The 15,883-nt window shown below is 41.7% G+C and overlaps 1 non-coding gene across 1 annotated transcript; it reads right to left on the reverse strand.

The window, feature by feature from the left end:
- Positions 1-9,872: 9,872 nt before the first annotated feature.
- Positions 9,873-9,979, reverse strand: LOC131244813 (small nucleolar RNA R71). The gene has a single exon (XR_009170586.1). It is a non-coding gene; the product is annotated as a small nucleolar RNA R71 (small nucleolar RNA).
- Positions 9,980-15,883: the final 5,904 nt, after the last annotated feature.

The following is a 15,883-nucleotide window of genomic DNA, read 5'->3' on the forward strand; positions in this document are numbered from 1 at the left end:
ATGCTTATGAGCGAGCATTTATGGAGTTGAAGGATCGCCTCACGTCCGTCCCTGTCCTCACTCTTCCCTTTGGGAGTGATGGATTTATTGTATTTATCGATGCATCGCATATTAGTTTGGGTGTTGTCCTGATGCAACACGGGAGGCCAGTGGCTTATGCGTCTCACCAGCTCAAGATCCATGAGCTGAACTATCCCACACATGATTTAGAGCTGGCAGAAGTCGTCTTCGTACTAAAGGTGTGGAGGCACTATATCTATGGGGTTAGTTTTGAGCTCTTCTCCGACCACAAGAGCCTTAAGTACCTATTCTCTCGGTCTGAGCCAAACACAAGGCAGAGGCGTTGGATGCAGCTACTGAAGGACTATGATTTTGATCTCCAGTTCCACCTAGGCAAGGTGAACATGGTGGTGGATGCCCTCAGCCGTCAGCCATGAGACCTGGTGGTACACATGATGATTCAGGAGTGGAGGATACTTGAGGATTTAGCAGAGTATGACTTCGAGTTTGGTCTGCAATCTTCTATCGTTCATCTATCGAGCCTGCCAATTTAACCCTCTCTTATTGAAGGGTGATCGAGGCTTAGCAGACAGACGAGTCATTACAGGGTTACCAAGTAGAGGCAGCATTTGAGAGTTAGTCAGCTTGGTAGATTGGTTCTGATGGTGGACTTCGCTTCAGAGGCTGATTATGTGTCCCAGATATTCCTGAGTTACGCAGAGATCTTATGACCGAGGCACATCGATTGTGGTTTTCTATCCACCTTAGTTCGACAAAGATGTATCGTGATATGAGGTGACAATATTTTTGGGCGGGGATGAAGCACCAGATCACCGGTTTTGTGACCGAGTGTGACACATGCCAGCATGTCAAGGCCGTTCATTAGAGACCCCCTGGTCTATTGTACCCGTTGAGCGTCTCGACGTGGAAGTGGGAGCACATGTTGATTGATTTCATTATGGGCTTGCTGAGGACTCAGCGGGGTCATGACGCCATCTTGGTTGTCGTTGATCTTTCGACGAAGTTGGCACATTTTTTTTCGATTTGTGCGACTTGGTTTTTGGATCGGCTTACCAGATTATTCATTGAGGAGATTGTGAGACTGCACGGCATTCCAATCTCGATCATTTCTGATCGAGACTTGAGGTTCATGTCTCAGTTTTGGGGGAGCTTACAGAGAATGATGGGGTCTATTTTGTAGCTTAGTACCCCGTATCATCTCCAGACTGATGAATAGACCGAGAGGGTTAACCAGATCCTTGAGGATATGCTTCGAGCCTATGTGATTGACTTCGGAGGTAGCTAGGATGAGCATCTGCCATTAGTTGAGTTCGCATACAACAACAACTATTAAGTCACCATTGACATGACTCCTTTTGAGGTACTATATAGCAAACAGTGTAGATCTCTGAGTTGTTGGACCGAGGTTGGAGAGCAGCGTCTCCTAGGTCCCTTACTTGTGCGGTAAATGTCAGAGGCTATTGATATCATCAGGTAGAGGATGCGCACAGCTCGGAGCTGGTAGAAGAGTTTTACTGATTGTCGGCATCGTCCCTTGGAGTTCACTGCTGGGGACAGAGTGTATCTCAAGTTCTCACCCATTAAGGGTGTGGTTCATTTTGGAGTGAAGGGCAAGCTTACCCCGAGATTTATAAGACCTTTGGGGATCACTGGGCACGTTAGCGCCGTGGCTTATCATCTTGCCTTACCATCTCAGTTGTCTGGCGTCCACAATGTTTTTCATATCTCTATGCTGAGGAAGTGTGGGTCAGACGTAGTCCCTGTTATTGATTGGTAGCCGCTGGAGGTTTGTGAGGACGCTTCTTACGTTGAGCAGCCAGTTCTTATCCTTGATTGGAAGGAGTAGGTCCTTTGGACCAAGGTCATTCTCTTAGTGAAGGTGCAGTGGAGTCACCATTCTGTTGATGAGGCGTCTTGGGAGCATGAGGCAGAGATTCGAGAGCACTATCCCCATCTCTTTGATGATTGATTATATATTGTATCTTGTATGTTGTCTCTAATTTTATATGATGATGCTATGTTTCCTCTTCCTTATGAGTTATGTCTAGTCGCGATGATTGTGTAAATTTTGAGGATGAAATTTTTATTAGGAGAGGAGAGTTGTAAGGCCCGTATCCTAGATTGTACTGTTCCATAGGCTTCCTCAATCCTCCTGATTGAATTTCGGTAACCCGCGACCTGTAATCAGCATTCATGCATGACCCTATGTTATATCCTGAAGATTTGAGTCAGCTCGACTCGAAACGTATACCCTAGCGACCGCACCATCGTCGTGGTTCTAACGTCACATTTCGCCCACCGATGCGATACCGGGGCTTCGAGTTGGGCCCGCATTTATTTTAAGGAAAACGCTGCGCGTTGTGAATTCTAAGAGAATCTTTACAACCCATCACATCAATCAATTAATCACAATTGAAGTACACAACCCATCCCTCTCTTACCAACAAGGCATGACTCCCATCTCTCTCCCATTCCCAAAGTTAACTCTTTCTCTCTCCAACCATCCCTTTCTTACATCCATTCCTCCCATCCCATCTCTCTTACAACACCCTCTCCTCTCTCATTCTCTCTACCATTTCCCAAGCTTCTATGAGAGAAAAGCTCTAAGGAGAGAAAAGATCAAGGCCCACTTCCTACCCCCCTCATCTCACCATCCAACCCTTCAAACTTCATCATCTACCCTTAAAGAGTTAGCGTAGGAGCCAAGGAGTCCAAGGAGCTAAAGAAGAAGGCTAATTGGTGGGTGATCTTAGGATTTTCTCCGTTGATTTCTATTTGTGGGCCCACTTATGGTGGAACCCACTTGATGTATGCATTGTATTGAGTATAGGGAGGGCCCATAGTGGCGGGGTCCCTCCCCTTCACACGTCTCTCTCTCTCTTTCTCTCTCTCTCTCTCTCTCTCTCTCTCTCCCTATGGCCTACCTATGATGTAAGTATCTTATCCACGCCATACATTTGGTGGACCACATCGCTGTCCAAGTGGGGCCCACCTTGCTGCCATGTCCAGGTCCTACCTTCTGTCCGTTTGGACCGGCCCGGATGGAGAGAACACACAAATATCAGTCTGCTCCAAAGCTGGTGGGCCACGTTGATGTGGACTCCATCAGATGTATGTGTTTCATGCATGTTGTCCACTATCTAGGGGCCAGACGGTAGGGCCTACCCCCCCCCCCCCCCCTCACACGTGTGGATCCACACCGTCCAGCAAGGACGGTGGGATCCACCGTGATGTAAGTGTTTTATCTATGCTGCCCAGTAGCTGTGGGCCCCACATGTGGGACCCACCGTGATATATATCTTCTATCCAAGTTGCCCAACAGCGTAGGCCCCACACATGGAAAACACATGGGCATGTGTTTTATCTGAACCGTCCATACAGCCAGTAGCATGGCTGCTGTTTGATGTCAGCAAGTTCTGTGGGGGATCATGAGGTATGGGTTATACCAACCGCCCACATGTGATGCGTGTATTCTATATCCACTCCGTCCACCTACTGGATGGTGGTGTGGACCCTACTGTAATGTATGTGTTTATATACACTATTTATCCATTTCAGTTCATGTGGGGCCCACCCCACACGTGTTGCATGTGTGGGATGGGACACACCTTGAGGCATGTATTGTATATCCACACCATCCATTGCTTGGACGGTGGGCCACTTTAACGTATGTATTTCATCTAGCCTTCCATCTACGTGGATGCTAGATGCTGAGTTCTCAAAAAAATATAATAATAATAATAATAACAATTAAATAATATAATATAATAATATAATATATATATATTATGTGGTGGGCCCCATGTGGGACCCACCTATTGGATGGATTGGCTGGAGTACCCACACCAGCTATATAGATGATGTTGTGACATCACCAAGTTCCGTGGGACCCACTTGTGTGTGGATTTCATTCACACCATCCATCCATCTAGACGGGACCTACCTGATGTGTGGATGGAATCCACATCGTCCATCCAATTGAATGGAGCCCACCGTGATTTATGTGTGCATCCACACCGTTCAGACAGTTAGGATAGTGGAACCACATGGTATATGTGTTATATTAACTGTTCATCCAGTAGCAATATAGCTGCTGGAATGACTGTCTATCAGGTGGACCACACTGTATAATCAGTGAGGGATTAACCTTTGCCATTAGAATCCGTTTGGGTCACAGAAGTTCTGATCAATATGAAATTTGTTTCCTTCCTAATTTAGGTCTTTGTGACCTTATGAACAGATTGGTGGAAATAAATGCTATGGTGGGCCCTGGCCCCTAGTGAATTGTTAACAGTGAAAATCATTATCGCCACTGCTATTTGTGGTATGGTCCAGATGATCTGTCAATATGATTCATTTTTTTCGAAAATGCTCTAAAATGATTTTTAAAATAGATGAATTGTGTAGATGGTGCGGCCCATTGATGCGGCCCAATGTGATGTATTTGTGGCCCATCCGTGAGGCCCAATATAATGTACTTGCAGCCCATCCGTTAAGGCCCAATGTGATGTATTTGTGGCCCATGAGTGAGGCCCGATATGGTATATATGTGGCCCATGAGTGAGGCCCATCATGATGTGTATGAGGCCTTTGTGTGTGAGGACCAACGGGATGTGTATTGGGCCCTTATGTGAGGCCATGGGCCCATTATATGTTACGCTCTATGTGGGCTACTCCTTGGGAGCAATGTTAATTAAATGTCCATATTGATGGGCATTGATGGTTAAATGTCCACATTGTGACTTTCTCTTAGGCCTCGTTAGGCCCATTCTCATCATTCTCTAAGTGGGTTAACCCAAATCATTGGGCCCCATTGATGTTGCATTATCCATCCTCACCGTAGATGGATTGCTCCGTGCTACAGGATTTGATATATCCATGGTCAAGGGCCGATCCTTATATTATGGTTTAAAACAATTGTTCATCTATGGACCTCACCTTGCATATAGGCCAATTGTCGATGCCGATTATCGATACCGATTATGAATATGTGACAGCATAGCATCATGATACATACCCATACGCATCATCTGCATGCTTATGATGAGATGAGGTTCACCATTGCGTATGCCTTCTAGCAAGTTGTTTCCTTGATAGGCGGTATTGTCCCTCATGAGCGCATGGTATGCGCAAGATTAATGCATGACGGGATTATATGACTTATGCATCTTGCGTTGTATACTGTGATTACTATACACCTTAACGACATCAGGGCTATGGCCTCCACGGGCACATCATGGAGAGCTGGATTGGATACCAAAAATAATGTTACTAGCATCGGGGCGCCATAGATGTCCTTGAGTGAAAATTCCTAAACCCAATGGTACGAGAGGATGACTCCAACGTCGAAACCAAATGGATACATGAGTGCACAAGGGCCAAATACTAGGAAGTCGTGTCTCCCACTGTGTCGTGGTCAGTTGGAAGGGGGTGTGGCCTTACCCGCCCCAGGGTAGGGGGCAATTGCTAGGCTGAGTATGACCAACTAGTAATTAGGTTCGCCATCGGCATGCCGGATAGGTATTGGTAAGCTATTGGTCAGGTGAATAGTGAGGTTTCTTATACTCACTTGGACTACGTGCATGGGAAAGGGGCAGTGCCATTTGGAGTGTACTAAACCCTGATGATTATCTAGAGTGAGAACTGTACTGATATTTGGTGCTCTAGTGATGATCAGGATTGATATGTGGATTCAGATAAGGACTGGTATGCTTGAGTTGTATCTCGCATCACATGGCCTTGGTATGGCCGACATCATTCACACCTTGCATCGCATGGCCTTGATATGGCCGATAGCATTCATGCCTTGCATCACATAACCTTGGTACAGTTAATAGTATTCATGGATTCGCCAGCATATTTCTCATTACTCTGATATTGCATTTCGAGCACGCTTATATTGCGTACAGACTTTCACCACCCTCTAAGCTTTTTATCAGCTTATGCATGATTGATGCGTGTAGGTGATGCTAGACCGTAGCTAAGCAAGAGCATGCCGTAGAGCTTCTGGAGCTTTTGATTATCAATATTGTATTTCCCTTTATGCGCATTGTACCTTAAAGCTTTTGATCATACTAAAATTTTGTGATGGTGACTTGGTTATTGTTCGTGGATTATGCTTATGGTTATGCTTATTACAAATCAAATTCATGTTAAAAATCCTCCTTGTCACACCCCAACTCCAGGGATGGACAACTTTCGTGATGCCCCAAATCCGACACTCGACTTCCATACACTAAGTCCCGAGTTCGGCACATCACAAGGAAGATTTTTTACTGTATATATATATATATATATATATATATATATATATATAAAATACCTGGGCATGAAGATCCATAATCAAAATACTGTTGAGGGTCAAATATTGCATATTAGACCCTAGTTATTGTCTGGATTTACGAACATGGTACTGTTTATCGACCCAATTTAATTGTGTTTATGCTGCAAGGTGTGTTTACGAGCTTGAACTGAAACAGGGTGCTAAAAACATGAAATTAACGCTCAGAAGTCACCAAGGCAAGGGACGGACTCCAGAGGACCAAGATCGACAGATTTGCAAGCCAAAGATCCGCGAAAATCGAGAAACTGAAGCTCAAGCGGCCTGAAAGTCAGCCATAATGCAAGATCACTGGGTTTCCATTATCTATTCTGTCTCACGAACATCACAGTGGACCCTACATGTACAGTGCGTGTACATAGTATACACGCACCGGCCGTGCACTGGACAGTCAGCCTGGTCAAAGACAGGCTGACCCGTCTTCTTCTTCCACAGCAACAGCGGACGGACGCTATCCATCCATTTTTCAGTAGTGGGCTCCACTCATCGCCTATTCTGAAGATCTGGACCATCCATTGTGACGAGAGGTTGGGGTTGACCCTCGCCTAGGTGTCTTTTTACCACCATGCAAGCTATTATAAGATCCTAGCCGTTAAACGTAGGATGGACGGCGGAATAAAATATCATGTGGGCCACTCCAATTTCACTCCAAAAACATCCCTTCCAAAATGTTTTTTTTTGAGTATATTCCAATGTATGGAATGGATTTTCATCTTGACATCAATCAGTGGGCCACCATCCATCACAGCGCAGACGCGGAAGCTCTGTTTGCAAATAGAGTTCACGGTTGATCTCTATAGGCCTCCATAGGACAGCAACGGTCTGATCTGGACCGTCCATAAGAAGCCCACACTCCCCATCATCCTAACCTAGGTGACGAAATTTCAAGAGGCAGCAGAGATATGTTTTTAACCATTTAAATGCAAGAGGGACGGCAGAATGAAGATCTCATAGGCCACCACGGTTTGGACCCAAAACTGAGCAAGTCTGGATGGTTCTTCATCCTGAAGCTAATGGACAGAGCGAATCTCTTCTTCGGTGTCAAGAAAGGGTCTTACCAAAAATCAGCGCAAGTTAATTTACACACAATCCTGCGTATTCTGGAGTCCGGTTCTATTGCGGACGAGCTGCGAGAGAACTCCTTCTTCCATTGACCTTTCTATTATTATAAAAGGAAGGAGCTTGAGAAGAGGGAAATGAAGGAAGAAGAAAAGGGACAGGACGTGGAGTAAAGAGAGCTGGACGTGGAGAAGTTCACAAAGTTCTTTTTCTTCCTCTCTCCTTTGTTTTGATTTTATGTCTTTTATGAGAACTAGTCCCATCATGTTGGGCTCAACATCTTAGCTAGGGCTAAGAGGTGAAGCTTGTAGCGTGATGGGAGAACTTGCTGCTTGTGCCTTTTGTTTAGATTGAAGGGGTTTTTGATTTAATTTTATTATGAGAATATTTTTAGTTTTTAATGGTCTGTTGTGACTGAAATTACAATGGGTTTGCAATGGCTTTCAGTATTTCTTTTTCCTTATTTTGATTATGACGTCAGGAAGCCTTGTTGTTCGCCATCGTCACCTGGGCATGGTTAGATGTCGGTACCCTTCCTAACTTTCATAATCATCTGATTGGTTGGTAATTAGTTTAATTCTGTTGTTGACTTTATCTCCTGGGCATGGTTTGGTGATGGAATCCATTGTAATTCATATACCTTTCATCTCTTTTTAATTATATCAGAGGAAGTTCAGTTTAATTTTCATGATTTTTGAAGTAGGCATAAGATCTCCCTAATCTCTACAAGTGGATCCTCTGAATCCCTAGTTTCTTATCTCTGATTTCTCTTAAGTTGTAGATTAATCTCTCACCATTATTCATCACTTTATATTGGATTTAGATTTCATCTTAGGCTAGTTCTATTTCTACCTATTTTCAGGTAACGTACAAGTATCAGTCCCTTGGGATTCGACCTTGGTCTCACCGAGTTTATTACTACATCACAACCCTATACTTGGGGAGTGAACAAGTTTTTGGCGCCGTTGCCGAGGATTGACGGTTACGATTCTTTGAAATTAATTAGTTTTAGAATTAGTTTGAGATTAGGATTTTACTAACTTTAGTTTTGGATTTTTATTTCATTTTTAGAACTAACTTGTTTCCTGTTTTGTAGGATCCTGACATAAACTTCTAAATTGGTAATCCTTTTCTAATTTCTCTACTTTTTCTATTTTTTAGAATTAGGGTTTGAATTTTAAAAATTTTCTAATTCTAGTATTTTCCTATTTTTAGGAAATACTTTATTTTTAGAAACTTTCCTCTTTTGTTTTTAGAAACTAGGTTAGCTATTTCCCTTTTTTTAGAAATTCTTTCTAATTTTAGAAACTAATTCATCCTTCTTTTATTTTATTTTTAGAAACTTTCTAATTTTAGGCTTAGATTTTCTATTTTAGAAACTTTCTAATTCTGGAACTTTCCTTTTTAGAAACTAACTTTCTATCTTTATTTTTGGCAACTTTCTAATTTTAACTCTTTTAGAATCTAACTTTGTTTCCTAATTTATTTTTAGAAATTTTCTACTTGTAGAATTTCTGTTTAGAAGCTAACTTTCCTATTTTGTAGGCCTTTAAGATAGAAATTTCTAATTCGGTGAGTTCTTTCTCTACTTTCAATTTTTCAGATCTCTTTAGTAACTTACTTTCTAGGACTTTCCTAATTTATTTTAGAAATTTCAACTTTCTTTTAGGAATTTCTTCTTTTAGAAACTGGTTTGTTTCTATCTTCCTTTTTAAGGATTTTTTAATTTTAAATATTCTCTTTAGAAACTGACTTGTTTTGTTTTCTTCTGCAGGTTTTTTTTACTTAGGGCTTCTAATTTGGTAACTTCTTTCCAACCCTCTCTTTCTTTCTAGATTTTCTTTTCCTTTCTTAGGATTAGGTTTCAAATTTGATTAAGGGTTGTGAGTGTTTCATGCCCAAGTGGGCCCGTGACAACACTCGACATCTCCTGACTGAAGGAGGATTGGTTGAGGGGTTGACTATCCATCGCAGGACTAGACACCACTCTAAATCCCCTGAGTTAATTGAAGTGATGGCTGAAAACCAACCTCTTCTACCCCAACCTAGGGTAGAGGACATTCAGGATGAGAATGAGGTGTATCAAGCACCCCCGCCTCGTACTTTACGTGATTATTTACAACCAGCGGGGGTGAGTATGCCCTCATGCATAATTTTTTCTGAAAATACAGGACATATGGACATCAAGCCAGGGGTTATCCAACTCCTTCCTAAGTTCCATGGGCTTGAATCTGAAGAACCATACCTACATTTGAAAGAGTTTGATGAGATCAGAGCCACTTTATATTTTCAAAATGTGTCTAAGGACACAATCAGGCCGAGACCCTTTCTTTTTTCCTTAAAAGAGAAGGCTAAGATGTGGTTACATTCACTGTGTCCTAGATCCATTGGCACATGGAATGATATGCAAAGGAAATTTATAAAGAAATTTTTTCCACATCATAAAATGATTACCCTTAGAAAAGCAATCATGAACTTCACCCAAAAGGAGGATGAAATATTTTACCAATGCTAGGAAAAGTTTAAGGATTTGGTCAATTCATGCCCACAACATAGCTTTGAAACGTGGCGCATTACAAATTTTTTCTACGATGGACTGACATCTTCCATACGCCAAATGGTCAAGACAATGTGTAATGGAGAATTCATTAATAAAAATGTCGACGAGGTATGGGATTACCTCGATAATCTTGCTGAAAAAATACAATCATGGGATTATTTCCCAAAATCGAACACCACATCTAGGCTGACTCAATTAAAGGAGAAAGGTGGAGTGTATCTTTTGAAAGAAGAGGATGATCTTAAGTATAAAGTGATTACGCTCATAAGAAAGGTTGAGGCCATGAAAGGAAAAAAGGATAAGGTTAATGAAAGTGTTTGCGGCATATGTGATTGCAACATTCATACAACTGAAAATTGTCCTACGATACCCGCCTTTCGAGAAGTGTTGAATGAACAATCCAATGCCGTAAATAATTATCAAAGACCTTTCAATGGACAGACCTCTAATACGTACAATCCTAGTTGGAAAAATCATCCAAACTTTAGTTGGAGAAATGGACAAACTGCTACCCCTCAAAGTTTCTTCAATCAAAATCCAAATCAGGGGAAACCTCAAGAAGAACCAGTTCAAAATTCCATGCAAGAGCTGACCCAGGCAATGCGAGACTTTATGCAAAAAATGGATTCACTATGACGGTTATAGAAAATGGGATGCTTCCTACACAACCGTTCCCCAATCCTAAACCGCATTACGAGATAAGTGATCCCAGCTCTTCAAATCAAATTGGGCATGCTAAATCCATCACCACTCTTAGGAGTGGGAAGATCATTGATAAAACCCTTCCTGTTAGGCCCGAAAAGCCTTAAGAACCAGAAGAGGACAACAATAATGGATCTAGTGAGGCCCCACAAAAATTAGAACCGAAGCTTCTAGAAAAGCCAGTTGCTCCATTTCCCCAACGGTTGGTTGTACCAAAACCTCTCTCTAACTCTCAAGATTCCTAGAGGTATTGAAACAAGTAAAAGTCAACATTCCTCTACTTGATGTCGTAAAATAGATACCTTTATATGCCAAATTTCTGAAAGACTTATGCACGACTAAACGACGACAGAGTATTTAAAAGAAGATCTTCTTGATCGAGAAAGTGAGTGTCATCCTAAAGCAAGACGTGCCACAGAAATTCAAAGATCCCGGTAGCCCAACCATATCATGTATAATTGGAGACCATCGAATTGATCATGCACTTCTTGATTTAGGAGCGAGCGTCAATTTGATTCCCTACTCGGTATACAAATAGTTAGGTTTAGGTGAATTAAAACCCACCCTAACCACGCTACAACTTGCTGATCGCTCTATTCGTGTACCAAGAGGGATAATTGAGGATGTGTTGGTCCAAGTTGATAGATTTTACTACCATGTAGATTTTATCATCCTGGACACAGAACCCATCAATAACATGAGCACTCAGATTTCCGTCATTCTTGGTCGCCCATTCCTTGCCACTTCAAACGCAATTATCAATTACAGGAATGGTGTCATGACTATGTCCTTTGGAAATATGACATTAGAGTCAAACATCTTTTTCAGTAACGGTAGAAACTTAGAGGATGATGATGATTTCCACGACATTAACATGATTGACTCTTTAGTGGAAGATACGGCACCTCTGACCTTATCCTCTGACCCTCTAGAGACGTGCCTGGCCCACTCCTATGATTTTGATATGACATGATTAAGGAGACATGTGCCTTGCTTGATACTGCACCGGTACTCAAATTTAACCAGTGGAGGCCACAATTTGAAGAGTTACCCCAAACTGATAGAGTGCCTCTACCGTCTAACCTCAAGCCACCGAAGCTTGACCTAAAACCTTTGCCCTCTGATTTAAAATATGTCTATTTAGGTCAAGATAAGACATACCCAGTGGTGATCTCTGCCCACCTGGAGAAAGAACAGGAGAGTATGCTCATATCTACTCTCATTGAGCATAAGAGAGCCCTTGGATGGACGATAGCGGACCTCAAGGGAATCAACCCCTCGATTTGTACTCACCGCATATATCTTGAGGATAATGCTAAGACCGCTCAGCAATCACAACGTAGAATAAATCCGAACATGAGGAAAGTGGTTAAGGCCGAGGTTCTTAAACAATTAGATATGGGTATCATATACCCCATATCCGATAGTCAATGGGTGAGTCCAACTCAGGTAGTTCCTAAGAAGTCTGGGATCACCATCGTAGCCAATGCTAATAATGAACTCGTTCCAACTAGAGTTACTACTGGTTGGAGAATGTGCATTGACTATAGGAAGCTGAATACCGTCACGAGGAAGGACCACTTTCCTTTGCCCTTCATTGATCAAATCTTGGAAAGGCTAGCTGGTCATTCCTATTACTGTTTCCTTGACGGGTATTCGGGCTACAATCAGATTGAAATCGCCCCTGAGGACCAGGAAAAGACTACATTTACATGTCCCTACAGCACCTTTGCCTACAGAAGGATGTCATTCGGATTATGTAATGCTCCTGCCACCTTTCAGCGATGTATGATGAGTATCTTTTCTGACATGGTGGGGAAATATCTAGAGGTCTTCATGGACGATTTCTCTATTTTTGGTTCATCTTTCAGCGAGTGCTTAGAGAGTCTTAAATGTGTGTTGAAAAGATGTGAAGAGAAGAACTTGGTACTTAATTGGGAGAAGTGTCATTTCATGGTTCATAAGGGAATTGTCCTTGGACATATTATCTCGTCCAAAGGAATCGAGGTGGATAAGGCAAAAATCGATCTTATCTCTAACCTACCTCCACCCAAGAACATCAGAGATGTGCGATCCTTCTTAGGACACGCAGGGTTTTATAGACAATTCATAAAGGACTTTAGTCTCCTCTCTCGTCCCTTATGTAATCTTCTGCAAAAGGATGCACCATACGAGTAGACTGAGCAATGCTAGGAAGCTTTCACCAAGCTTAAGGGCATGTTAACCACTGCACCCATCATGCAGCCACCCGATTGGAGCCTTCCTTTTAAGCTTATGTGAGACGCTTCTAATTATGCACTTGGAGCAGTTCTAGGCCAGAGAAAAGATAAGAGGCCCTACATCATTCATTACGCAAGTAGAACTTTAAATTCTGCCCAAGTGAACTACTCGACTACGGAAAAGGAACTCCTAACCGTAGTGTTCGCTTTGGATAAATTTAGGTCCTACTTGATCGGATCCAAGATCATTATCTACACAGATCATGCGGCACTTAAGTATCTTCTTTTAAAGAATGATTTTAAGCCCCGCCTGATACGATGGATCCTTCTACTCCAAGAATTTGATTTAGAAATTAAAGATAAAAAGGGAGTAGAGAATGTAGTGGCCGACCATCTGTCTCACCTTAATACCTCTGATTCCCCTGAGGTGACCCATATCAATGACATGTTCCCTGATGAACAACTGTTCAGAGTCTCCCATTCACCTTGGTTTGCTGATATTGCCAATTATCTTGCCATAGGTTCCATACCGACGCGTTGGACTGCACAAGATAAGAAGAAATTCTTTGCCAAGGTATGCAACTTTTTCTGGGGATGATCCATATTTATTTAAATATTGCCCAGACCAAATCTTGAGGAGATGTGTGCCAGACGATGAGCACCAGAGTGTCATCTCCTTCTGTCACTCACAGGCCTGTGGTGGTCACTTTTCTGCTAAAAGACCACGGCCAAGATTTTACAGTATGACTTTTATTGGCTCACTATGTTCAGGGACACTCATGAGTTTTGCAAGGCTTGTGAGCATTGTCAAAAATTGAGAGCATTATCCCGTCGAAATATGATGCCTTTGAATCCCATCCTTATCATAGAAGCATTTTACTGCTGGGGCATCGATTTCATGGGACCATTCCCCCAATCATTTGGAAATTTGTATATTTTGCTCGCCATAAGATTATGTCACTAAATGGGTGGTAGCAATTCCGTGCCAAAATAATGACCATCGCACGGTCATTAAATTCTTAAAAGAGAACATCCTTTCGCGGTTTGGGATGCCTCGAGCCATCATTAGTGATGGGGGCTCACACTTTTGTAATAGACCATTCGCGAGCTTAATGAAGAAATATGGTATCTCTCATAAGGTGAGCACCCCATACCATCCACAGACAAGTGGACAAGCTGAGATTTCCAATAGGGAGATCAAACATATCCTAGAGAAAACGGTTAACCCTGGTTGTAAGGATTAGTTAATCCGATTGACCGATGCCTTATGGGCATACCGTACTGCTTTTAAAACCCCTATTAGAACGTCTCCCTTTAGACTTGTCTATGGGAAAGCTTGTCACTTGCCTGTGGAGTTGGAACATAAAGCGTACTGGGCGATCAAAAATCTGAATTTCAATCTGGACAACGCTAGCTTGCTACGTAAACTTCAATTAAATGAACTTGAAGAAATCCGGAATGATGCGTACGAGAACTCGAGAATTTACAAAGACAGAATGAAGGTGTTTCATGACCAACGTATTCTACGAAAATCATTCACATCTGGTCAGAAAGTCCTTTTGTATAATTCTCGATTACATCTCTTTCTAGGTAAGCTTCGATCTCGTTGGACTGACCCTTACATTGTGGTCATTGCGTATCCTCATGGGGCCATTGAGATAAGAGATCCTGACAATGGAAAGGAGTTTAAAGTAAATGGACATCGCTCAAAGCCATTTGTCGAGAAATTTGATTTAGAGGACATGTCCATACCTCTGACTGATCTTGTTTACTAGGATTAATCTCCTAGTCTGATGGAGGTATAGGTAGGTTTTCTGTTTTCATAGGACTAGGATAGTTTCCTTTATGCTGTTTTAGGATAGACGGTAAACTTAGCGCCCCTGGGAGCCAACCCAGCTTTTCATTCTGTTTCATTTTCCTAGTTAGTTAGTTCAATGTTTATGGGTAACATTGCTGCAAACCCTCACGAGACTACAACTCGTCCATTAGGGACAACCTAGGGGTTTAAAGGCTTGTTGCATACGCTAAATGCAATCGAAAGCACTCGCGAAAGTGGTGTAAGTAGGATTTTATTTTTGTTATTTTTATTTTACTTCTGTTGGTTTCTCTCTTATGCTGACCCGCTCTTACATAGATATCTATGGAAAGCCTCTTGATTCTTTTATCCAAGTACTATCTTTCCATCACTCCTCTTATATTTTCATTGTCCCATGTGCATTGCATGCTTATTTCTTTTACATTGAGGACAATGTAGATTTTAGGTTGGGGATGGGAGATTAGGTTTCTTAATCAGTGTTTTCTTGGTCTTCAGCAAAAATTGTGAAATTTTTTAATTTTTTTAGAATTTCTTGTGAATTTCAAGATACATAATGTTGGTAATTTATGACTCTTGGATTCAGTATCTTTTAGATTTCACAATTAAGTTTGAATTGTTAATCCGGAATTATAAAAGTTGTAAACATTGATTGAGTCATGATTTCACAAAACACATCTCGCTTGCACATTAAGGGTTCAGTTCGATATTGAAGGATTAACTTGGTAATCACTAAACATGAAAAGAACCAACTTGGGAAATTGAATGGATTGGGCGAACAATCCTTACCATAGGTTTGCTCCCTGTAGGTGAGGATTCGATTCCCCATGGATGATATTTGAAAAAGAGTTGGGTGTACAATCTTTACCTTAGGTTTGCTCCCTATAGGTGAGGATTTGATTCCCCTTCTTGGCGTTACGTTTAATGAAAAAAAAATCAAAAATTAAAAGAATAAAAAGATAATGTGTAAGGCAAGTTTTGGTTATCGTGAATTCTCTTATTGGTTACCAATGATATCCTTAAATAGAGAGGTGAATCTTAATGTTGATAAGTCGAGATTAGACTATACATCCATGGAATTCAATGTTTAGAATTGTTCTAATTAATGGATTCATATTTGAACTTGATTATGAAGTCTACTGTAAGCTTGATTTCAAGAGAAAGTAATG

Source organism: Magnolia sinica, chromosome 4 (assembly GCF_029962835.1).
Source record: "Magnolia sinica isolate HGM2019 chromosome 4, MsV1, whole genome shotgun sequence".
NCBI classification, from domain to species: Eukaryota; Viridiplantae; Streptophyta; class Magnoliopsida; order Magnoliales; family Magnoliaceae; genus Magnolia; species Magnolia sinica.